Source organism: Propithecus coquereli, unplaced genomic scaffold (genome assembly GCF_000956105.1).
Source record: "Propithecus coquereli isolate 6110/MARCELLA unplaced genomic scaffold, Pcoq_1.0 Scaffold90, whole genome shotgun sequence".
Taxonomy (NCBI): domain Eukaryota; kingdom Metazoa; phylum Chordata; class Mammalia; order Primates; family Indriidae; genus Propithecus; species Propithecus coquereli.
In genome coordinates, this window is record NW_012155285.1 from 315,295 (window position 1) to 326,492 (window position 11,198).

The window sequence follows — 11,198 nt, forward strand, 5'->3', positions numbered from 1 at the left end:
CCATTCAATCTTGAAGGACCTAAAGACTCCTTCTCCAAGTGAGTACACTTGGAAATTATGCACACACACACACACACACACACACACACACATATATATATACACACAGAGAGAGAGCTCAAATATTTGAGTGTATTCATATGCCTGGAGCTGTCCTAAGGATTTTATATGCATTTTCTTATAAGCTTCACAGCAGTCTATGAGATAGACGATATTATCCCAGTTTACAGATAAGAAAACTGATGTAGAGAGAGGCTAGGATCTTGCTAATGATCAACCAGTTAGACCTGTGGATAGAGCCAGGATTAGAACCCTGAGAGCCTGATTCCAAATTCCATGCCCCACATGCTATAGTGTACCTCTATCTCCTTATTTGCTACTTGACAAGTTCAGGTGAGCTCCAAATTTTATAGGTGGGTGCTACCATGAGATGTATACTTTGGTTTTCAGAATAGTTACAAATCTGCATTATTAAAAATTAAACACTGACTAAACAAATGTAAGGACTTTAAGACTTAATGGGTCACAGAGATAGGACAGAAGAATATGCATAAATAATGAAAGAGTGGATAGTCTGTATACCAAGTGAATAGATATTTAGAAAATGATAAAAGAGTTCTCTGAAGAAAGATATCAACAGTTTTGCTTAGGTTCTTTATGTCAGAAAAAGATATGTGAGAGTAAGAAATGGTGAGAATGTCAAGAGTTATGAATTCCTGGAGTTAAACAATAAAATCACTAGCACCTGTAGTGTGTTTCTATGAAAAATCTGTTTATCAAGCTGAATTGTAAAATTCTTAGTAAAGGAGATATTTACTTTATGTTCTTCAAAATACCTCCAGAACAAAGTAAGTTTTGGGCATGTTATTATTGATATATGACCAAACCCATTAGAGTGGTAGAGGATTAAAAATATTCCATCTGGAAAATCCTTTTGTAAAAAATTTAGCAGTTTTAATACTCTTTAAAATTGGAAGAAAAAAAAAAAAAAGAGAGCCAGGAGTGTAGTGGCTCAGGCCTGTATTCCCAGCACTTTGGGAGACCAAGGCAGGAGGATCGCTTGAGATCAGGAGTCCAAGACCAGCCTGAGCAAGAGCAAGACCCATCTCTACAAAAAATAGAAAAATTAGCCAGACATGGTGGTGTGTGCCTATAGTCCCAGCTACTCAGAAGGATGAGGCAGGAGGATCATTTCAGCCCAGGAGTTTGAGGTTGCAGTGAGCTATGGTGACGCTACTGCAAGCCGAGGTGACACAGTGAGACCATGTCTCAAAAAAATAAAGAAAGAAAGAAAGAAAAAAAGAAAAAGAAAAAAGCCTTTGCTTTCATGGTAGAAGGTATACTGCACTGTGGGTGTGCCATCTTGCCAATTATTCTGCTCAGAATGCCAAATACCTCTCAGTTACCCAGAGGGCTAGTACAAGCATGAACATACTTTCACAGTATGTAGAGCTACTATTTTGCATAGATTTTTTAAAAATCTGCCTTGGATATGTTAGGAAGTCTCACAGGTATTGCAATAACACAGAAATCACTTTGATGTTAAAAAAAAATTCTCAGGATCCTATTTAATATCATGTTTGTTTGCCCTCTAAAAGATGTTGTTAACATGCAAGCAAACAGTAGCAAATATTATCTAAACTCCAGTCTTAATAAGAAAACCAGATTGCAAAATTTATCCAGGCAGTGCTATACAAGAAATATCATATTAAAATTAAGAATGTCAGTTACAATCAGTGACAATTTTTGTAATTGATTGATTACTGAGTAATTATTTATAATGTTCTTGTTGCTGAAATACCTGCCTTGACAAAACAGTATGAATTCTAATATAACAGATTGTGTCAGATTTAGTTGGTCCCTTAGTTGGTCTTTACTTATATATTTGGGATTTTTTTTCTTCTATTTACCACAAAAACTGAATACTTACATGAATTCCAGAGTTATCTGACTTCATATATTTTCTGGGTAGCTATGGAAAAAACTTAGTGGTAGAACTGAAAACATAATTTTGAGACTTAGGTAGAAGGGTAAATCTGTTCTCAACTTCAACTTCTCATTAATCATATTTATCATAAAATATAAATATAGCTGTCAAACAGAAAGCATTTCATCTACCATTTATAGCTAAAGATTTCAGCCTGCCTCAAATCTGCATCTATCTTACACAAACTAAGAATGTTTTGTGCTCGGTTCCTAGAAGATACTGAAATGGCTATTTGTAGATCTCCTTGTGATTTCTTGTTCTGACAAGAACCAGAACAGCCGTAGTGCTGTCCTTCTCACCATCAGTACCCCTGTCAGGGAAGGAAGGATGCCAGCAGGGAGCAGTCTGCTTAGGCCTCTCTTGGCACCAGAAATCCTGGTGCTGACAGCTTCTTGGCTCACTGAACGTTTTCAACACTCACCACACAATCCAGACCCTGAGGGCCTAAATGGGCTGCACCTACGTTTTTCTTCTGATTTAGCATTAAATGAAGTCATGTATGCATAAAATAATTTAACAAATGTTCCATAACCATTTAAGCTAGCACACTAAATATACTCTTTAATACAAGAATGGTATTCTGATGGTTATCCGATGGATAACTTCTTTCCCTAGAAATTCTGCATAGATGGAGTAATAGTGGTGCATGTAACCATAAATCATTAAACTTAGGCAGATCATGTCTTAGACTAAGATTTATGTCTATTTTAAGTACATGACTATTGGTGTCTTAGGTATTAGGTACCTAAGTACATGTTTAGTTTACCTGACTTGGAAATAAGTGCTTGAGACATATGATGCTCCTTTTTCTCTCCTAGCTTCGGTCTCCCCAACGTAGCTCAAAACAATGCAGGCCCTTCAAAGCATTGATAGGTCGTGGGCTGTTATTATAGTCTGGGTCGCAGGAAAGGTTCTTCATTGACTCGGTAAGCATGGATATCTAATCTTAATGCTTTGTCTTTTCCTGCCAGGGAAATCCAGGGATTTATTGAGGGAGATTCAGATATGGGGTTATTTTGTGGATAATAACCCTGTGTAATCCCAGGCTCTTACACAACAGAATCATCATCATCCATTCAATCTTGAAGGACCTAAAGACTCCTTCTCCAAGTGAGTACACTTGGAAATTATGCACACACACACACACACACACACACACACACACATATGTACAGAGAGTTTCTGAGATCAATAATGTGTTCCTTCTCTATATCCAACAGTTCTTGATACATATCCAACTGATTTTGTTTCAGAGCCTTCTGTTTATTTTTGGAATGCTAGTCGTATTTGTTGAGAAATTTAATCAGTCTTACTTTGGTTCCTTTTTAGATTACTCTTTTATTTCTTTTGTCTCAGCAGTGATCTCTTATTGGGATCCTTCCATGAAATTAATGGTTCTTATGGCAACTATATTTTGGAAAGGAATTTCTTGGCTGGCTGGTTGTTTTATCTTCATGCTCACTTCTCTGTTTTTGTTTGGTCTATACTTGCTTTTCTTGGACCCCAGATTTCACAAGTGAGAACAAGTTCTTACATTTCTGGTTCTGTGCTGTTGTCTTACAAAAATATAACCAATACATTTTTCAAAGGCAGTATGTGATTTGGCCTATGCTCTGATTCAGAGGTTGTCACTGCCCTTTCCTGATATTCCTAGAATATTGCTCATTGTAGGCTAAAAATCCTAGCCTGAGTCAAAGCTATTTCTATCTTACTGTAAACAGGTGGTCTTGACCCAGTACTGGTTCCATCACTGTGGGTGGGGCACTGTTAGACCTGCTTCCCCTGGGGGTTGTACTCAAAGATGCAACTAATCATTTCCAGTAGTGAAGCCCTATTGGCTTGGCACTTAAAGTGGCCATTTTGTTTGTTTTCATTCCATCTCTGATTTCCAGATAAATCTAATCTGCTTTTGGGCATGAGCATGTTTTTAAAAATATGTACTAACAATATTTTGTTAATTATGCTGTGTATTTTGAGTATGGGGATACAGTGTCAGCTAACTGTAATGTACTTACAAGGAGATGTCCCAAAAGGGTTTTTTGAATCTATTTTTATTTAACGTTGGAAAGCTTTAGCTATGTCTTTAATGAAGTCCAAAGATCGGAAGGAATACAGACTATATTAGCTGACAAAATAATTCAAGATATTTATCTGAGCATGAGGTTTCTGGATTTAAGTGTGGACAGAACAGGAAGATAATTTTTAAAATTAGAAATCAAATGTTTTATGTATAGAGAGAAAATACAGAGAGAGTAGAAAGAGAGAGAGGAAAATTAGCACAGACTAAGAGATTGTGAGGCTTGAATATGTGATTCTTGAATGTATAATTCATCAACAAAAATCTTGCTCAAAATGCTATCACTTAAGTGCAATTAACCTTATCTTATAAAATGTCTTACTTTATAAAATATCTTACTCCATGAAATATCTTACTCTATAAAAATATTTTAGTGCATCATCAATTGATATATGTCACAAAAGGTTGAATTTTTAAAAATTACATGAAAGTATTTTTTTGCTCAGGTACAAAAATGAGCTTAAATTAGTAATGAGTATTCAGAATAAGCAATAGCATGGGTCATATTACCTGCCGGTTTATTCAGTTTAAAATTGCAGAAGCCAAATGAGGTAACAGACATGCTATTCAGTAATAGGTAGAATATTATTTTTTCCTTCTTTGGAAATAATTCATTTCTTTTAATATATATATACTAATCTTACTAATGCTAATGATAACATATAAGTCAAAATTTCATTGCAGCCACACTCTCAAAATTTTTGATGCTAGTTTTACAATAAGAATGTATAAAAATATATTTCATTTATTTAGCCAACAGATATTTTGGGCCATCTAGTCTGTATAGAGCATAGCTAGGTTTTAAGTGGAACACAAAATAAGTCACATTTTTTGCTATAGTAATCATCTGTATTTTTGTCTACACATTCCTTTTCTTTGGGGAATTTTTTACTTCACATAGCACTTGATATGTCAACTTCCAGTCAGTAGAGCAACTCTCACATGAAACAAGTTGTTTATGTAAGTGAGAATTTGCCTAGCATCCAAGAAATACTTGTTGAATTTAAGAAACTAAAGGAAACCCACATCATTTGAAATTATTCCATTTGGGGGACTCTCAGCATTCTATTTCAGTGCTCTCAACCACCAGGTCCTCACCTCTCCCTCTTCTCGCTCCCCGAAATTTCTGTTTTCTACCCTTAATAACACCTTGGGAATGTGTGGGTAACTTAACAATATGCACTTTTCTTGTGCGTTTGATTACATGGTATCCACCATCATTCTACGTGTATGAAGTAATGTCCTTCCAAGACTGACTTGGAAGAGAAATCTTTTTTCCAAGAAAACGTCACAGAGATTTTATGTGTCAGTGTTTCTCTTAGACCTCTTTTGATTCCTCCTTTTTCTCCTTTGTAACATCTCCTCAAAGTAGAATATAGAGAGAGGAGAGAGAGAGAGAATTCTTCATTTATTTAGCCAACTAGCCTTCACTAGCCAATGAAATGCTACTGTTGCTTCCAAGTCTATCCATTTCCAATTCACTCCCAATTTTCTTTGCTTATTTGAAATTAAAACACATTTTTATAAAGGGAAATTGTGTTGTTTTCCAACCATAGTTTGCTTAAAGTTCCTTTCTTATTCTTTAAAATATCAAGGTTTTTATATCCATATTCAGTTTAATCCCCTTGCTTTAATGATCTCAAACTTTTATGTATGAGTAAGACTGGCTCCCGCCCTGGATTGAAGGATAAAGTTAGAATGATAGGAATAAAAAACATCATTGAGTTGACAACAGTAGCATTTTGTCGGCTATTGAAGGTTAATCTACTTTGAGTAGACATCTCAAAAAAAGAAAAAGGAGGGCTCAAAAATCGGGTTGAATTCATTTTCAGTTGCATTACAACATTGTATCTTCTTATTCATTCATCTCAAACAGCACTTGTAATAAATATTTTCTATCCCTAATCCTTACTAATTCATTATCCTGCCATTTCTTTTCCTTTTAGTTGCCGTGCTAAAACAAAAGGGGCTAAAATCGCATTCAAATGTGTCAGTACAGTTACCAAATTTCAAATATTCTGTTGGGAAATAATGTGATTTGATGAGTATTCTAATAGTAAAAATCCAAATCAAAGAACAGTAAAAGCTTTCTGTAAAATTGGATGCCTAAAACATTGGTGCCCATGCACTCTTAATCTGAGCACACTTAATAGTCAATATCACTACTGAGAGATTAAATATCTTAAATATTAAAATGCTTTATAAACTTGCTACTTACCAAAAGGACAAATCTCATTAGGTGGAGGAAATTTAACATGCTTGCAATAAACACAATTATCATGCCTCTCTAGATTTATGTATTTTAGTTTACATGTCAGTCCTTTATTTATTAACTGAAAGTATGGGTCTTTAAGCTCCATCAAAATGTTGGTGTCTGGATGGAAAAATATCTAATATTGAGAAAAAGATCAGTATTATGCAGTGGAAAGATCATGAGAGAGAAATAAAACATTTTGAGTTTGAATCTTACCTCAAGAATTTTATAATTTTATAGCTATGTAATCTTTCATAAGCATTCGACTTATTTAACCTCTTATTTATTTATTTATTTATTTATTTTTGGAAAGTAAACTCACTGCAGGTTTTTTTGAGAGTTAAAAGTAAACCCTTTGACTACCCGAGTATCTGGCACCAAAATATACACAATAGATTATATTATATTTCATTCTTATTGCCATAAAAATTATTCTAACTGTATATGCTATTTCTCTATCTTTATTCAAAGCTCAGGTACTGAGATATTGAGAATACATACTTTTCTCACAAAACATTTTGCAAAGGTGTTACATCTTCAAGACTGAAGAGCAATCAATGTCTTTTACACTATAAGTATACTTATAAAGGTAGGTCCTTAACTCTAACTATAAAATAGTACGTCTCTGTCTTACCATCTAAACTCAGAAACAGTATACATATTTTTTGAGTGACCTATCATGAAGAGTAAAAATCATGTTAGAAAGCTGGTAACTAGGAAAATTTCTCTGAACAGAGAATAGCTTGGCTGTTGACAACAAGAATGAAAGTCAAATAATTTTTTCTTATATCTTTCTTAAAAATAAATCTACGATGTCATTTTGGGACTGTCTACTGAGTAAATATGAGTAGACTAATTTCAATCCTTTTAAAATTTCTGAAGCAACTATCTATAAAGAGCAAAGAAACGGATGTTTTTAAATGATGAATTAAATTCATCTTCCATACATGAAAAAACTCTCATATTTTAGATAAGGTATTTTGTAATTAGTTCCCCTAAAATAAATGGGCTTCCTATAACCATGCCTTCGTATCTACCTATAAGCAGAAAATAACTAGAAACAAGTTCTAGGTTAATGGTCATGATAATAGCAAACATTCCCATAGGCATGAAGGGACTATAACAAATTGCAAATTTAATATCCTTTTGTCTAGAATAAACTTCACCTTCTCCAAGTCTGATGACTTCCCTCTGACTATGAATCCTCTGAAGAGGCAGTTTACAAATAACACAGGTGTTAAACATAATCTACTCCTTTGGGTATTTACCTTTAGGATCAGATATGCTCATTAGCCTAAGAAGAGAACAGAAGCCTTGGCCACTTACATGTTAGTGAGAAAAAAACGATTTTTGGAGGAGTATTCTAGCCCAAGTCAAGGTTAACATGCTTTGGCTCCTATTACTCAAAGGACTGCCAGACTGCCAAGTCTAGTGGGGGGTATGACCTGCCACTGTGTCATCACCTCGCATCTGCTAGATGCTGACAGTAACCCATTTTGGGGCTAAGCATCCTGACAAATAGCACTTTCTCATGATTTATGTTTGGCATATCTTCAAGCATTCATCAACACTGCCAGAAAAATATCAGTTGTTCCTATAGGAATTCTTAGAATGGAAATTAATATTTCCTTAGTTATGGTTATTGTGTACTGACAGAAAGTAATGAAGCAGGAAAATTTGCAGGCAAAGTAAGTGCTTACTGATTGAATATTTGTAGAATGTTAGCTATGATTTCATAATGTACTCTTGAAATTATGGGATAAGAAATGCTCCCAAGAATTACAATATAAATAAGAGGCAAAGGAAAAAATTCTCTAAAATAACTGTATGTTGTGTAGAAAGTTCATAATACAAAGTGACTGCTATCTTATTCTTTATTTAGACCTTATACAAAAAAACGGGATTCTGGTGGCGTTTTGCTAATTATGAGTTATGATGTGCCTAAAACCTTGTTCTCCAAGAGAAAAGGAGGTAAAAAATTCCAACCTTTAATCTGGTTCATTCAATTGCTCAAATTTTAAAATTAGGAATATAAAATCTCACTAGAATACATGAAAAGCAGAGTAATTTAGAGTTAGCCATAAAAATAAAGACATGTAAATGCGTGAATTCCTTCCAAAAATGTCTACGATTTGAGGACCATTTAGAAAGTGAGAATCCTTATAAAAACCAAAATATACTGTGAAGGATTGACTTACATAGCTTAAAGTATCTGACAAGTAAGGCTGGATTTTTCCACTCAACTTAAAACTCCTATAATTATACTTACATTTGAGGCAAAATTAGGATTTATATCATAACATCTCTTTCTTGAAATCAAAACACAATTTTGTTGGCTATGTGTTGTTGAGTGACAATGGATCTCATCAAATATTCCATCTGCTTCCCTCTGCTTCTCATCCACTCCCCCGCAGTTAGCGGAACCACTGAACATCTCCAACCATTGAACTGTGAACAAACGTGATGTGAGTTACTTCTGGGCCTACAAATAAAAAAAAACCCAGTAAGCAATATTACAGCCATTTCTTCCATAGCCATAGGGATTGGAGAGCTCACGTATTCCAAATGACAAACCTAAATTACCCCCTTAGTCACTCATATGTGTACATGTTTCATCGAACATTCTCAGGTTTCCTATAGGGTAGTGTTATCATATTCATTTTATAAATTAGGAAACTGAGGATAAAATTGGTTAAGTCACTGGCATGATAAATGTGGTGGTGAAGAATATATGTCCTGAGATCAGACAGAGAATCAATCATTCAAGTCTTATCTCTACCACTTACTTCTCATATGATCTTTTCCTGGTCATGTAATTTCTTAAAGCCTCAGATCCTTCACCTAAACAATGAGAATGATTACAGGACCTTTTTGTAGGACTATAGTGAGAACTGAGTAACAAAATACATGTTGAATTCTTAGCATGTTGTAAACAATACCGGAGAGCTATTTTTCTTAAATTGTCACAAACCCACAGGCTGTTTGATGTCTTTTAATCTTTAATATTTTTTAATGATTAGGTAGGAGATATGGACAGTTTTGAGGTGGGGTATTTTCATATTACAGAGGATCAGGTGCAAACAAGGTTGCCAGCATGGTGCAAAGATATAAGTTCCTTATATGAATAGCATTCTTTTTGGATTCATTTGTTTTTTATTTAATGTGGGCAATGCACTTCACCACTCTTGTCCTAAAATTAAAGCATTGCACAATTATAAATTCTGGATCCCCTAGTAAATTATGTAGAATATTTTTAATTTTTATCCCTTTGTAGATTTTCAAAAGAACATAATTTGAGACAGGAAGAGGGAGATGTGAGAGGAGTTCCATTGTTAAGGTTCTTTAAATTTCAGAGACTCTTTGAACAATATTTGTTTCTACGAATTATAGGAATGATACAGATGACCTTTCTAAAATGATTATCTAAAACTACCAATTGCCTGAGTATGAGTTTTTTCAAGAATAAGGTTCGGATTCTTTAGTATGTTACTATTTGGATCTGTTCTCTATATTTCAGGCCTGTCATCTCCCTTGTCCTGTTCTAGTTTAAGATATATTAAACTCTATTCAATTTTCCAAATGATCCATATTCACTTACACCCTAGTCTTTACACTTTGACCTACAATAAAATTCCCCATTGCAGACCTGAATATTATGGTTTCCAGGATAAGAATAGAACCAAATTAAAAAGAGTCATTTTCAGGAACAAGTAGAGGAGTTGATTGGAAGGTAAACCTTCCTGCTCCCTAAAGAGAGGCCCAGCAGAGACAAAGAGACCCAAGAGATGAAGAATAATAAAGAGAAAGAGCATTTGAACACCTGCATCTAGCCATATACGAAGTCAACATCATCTCATCTGACTTCCCATTTACATAAGTCAAAAATATAATTTTTCTCATTTGCAGCTATACTTATAGAAATTTTACATTTTTCTAATTTCCCCTAAATATTCTTAAGGTAGGAACTCTAAATTTAGTGTGCATAAGATTTTCTGGAGAGGCTTGTTAATGACAGATTTATGGCTTCACTCCTAGAATTTCTAATTTAACAGTTTTGGGAAAGAACCCAGGAATTTGTATTTTTTAGCCAATATCCAATATGTCTCTTATGCATCTGAAGGTTTTCATACCATAAGAAAAACAAGCTATAAGGATTAAGAAATCATATGTTTTGGTAACCCTTGAAAATATAAATTTATAATGTCTGATGCAAATGTTAGGTCTCTTTATTATACTCGCAAGTATATAAATAATGAATAATATTTGCTTTACTCAATTAGATTACTGAAAATATGAAATCAATGATCATATTCTTATAGAGGCATCATTCTGCTCAATAATCATTGGTTGTCTTTATCCAACACTCGCCACCAGTGCATACTAACAAGTGATCATTGAAACTAATGACCTCATATTGTACTAGGTTCTGGACAGCTGTTCCAGAATCTTCTAACATGAACTTACAATACTTCTCACTGCTGATGGCTGCCGTGGCCTATGCCATCGCACCATCTGCTCAGCTCTCACTCACCAACAGCTGCTATTCTTGCTTTGGCACCATCTGCCTGGCTATCTCTGCATCCCATCTGTACTACTCGTTGGCACTGCTAAAATTACAACACATTTCACCCTCTATTCTTGAACAGAGGAATTCCTCAGTAATTTCTCCTTTTAGATTTAGGGAAACCCTTTGTGGAACATATATAGGGCTCACTTTAAAGATCCCTTTTTTCTCACATTTAAAAATTTCCCACTATTATTAATTTTTTTTAATTGGGGTTGAGGGGTCTGACTTGGTTGCCATAGTAGAAATACAGAGCTTCATAATTGCACTTATAATGATACTTGGTGTTTAGACAATGCCTCTTCTGTAAAAAAAA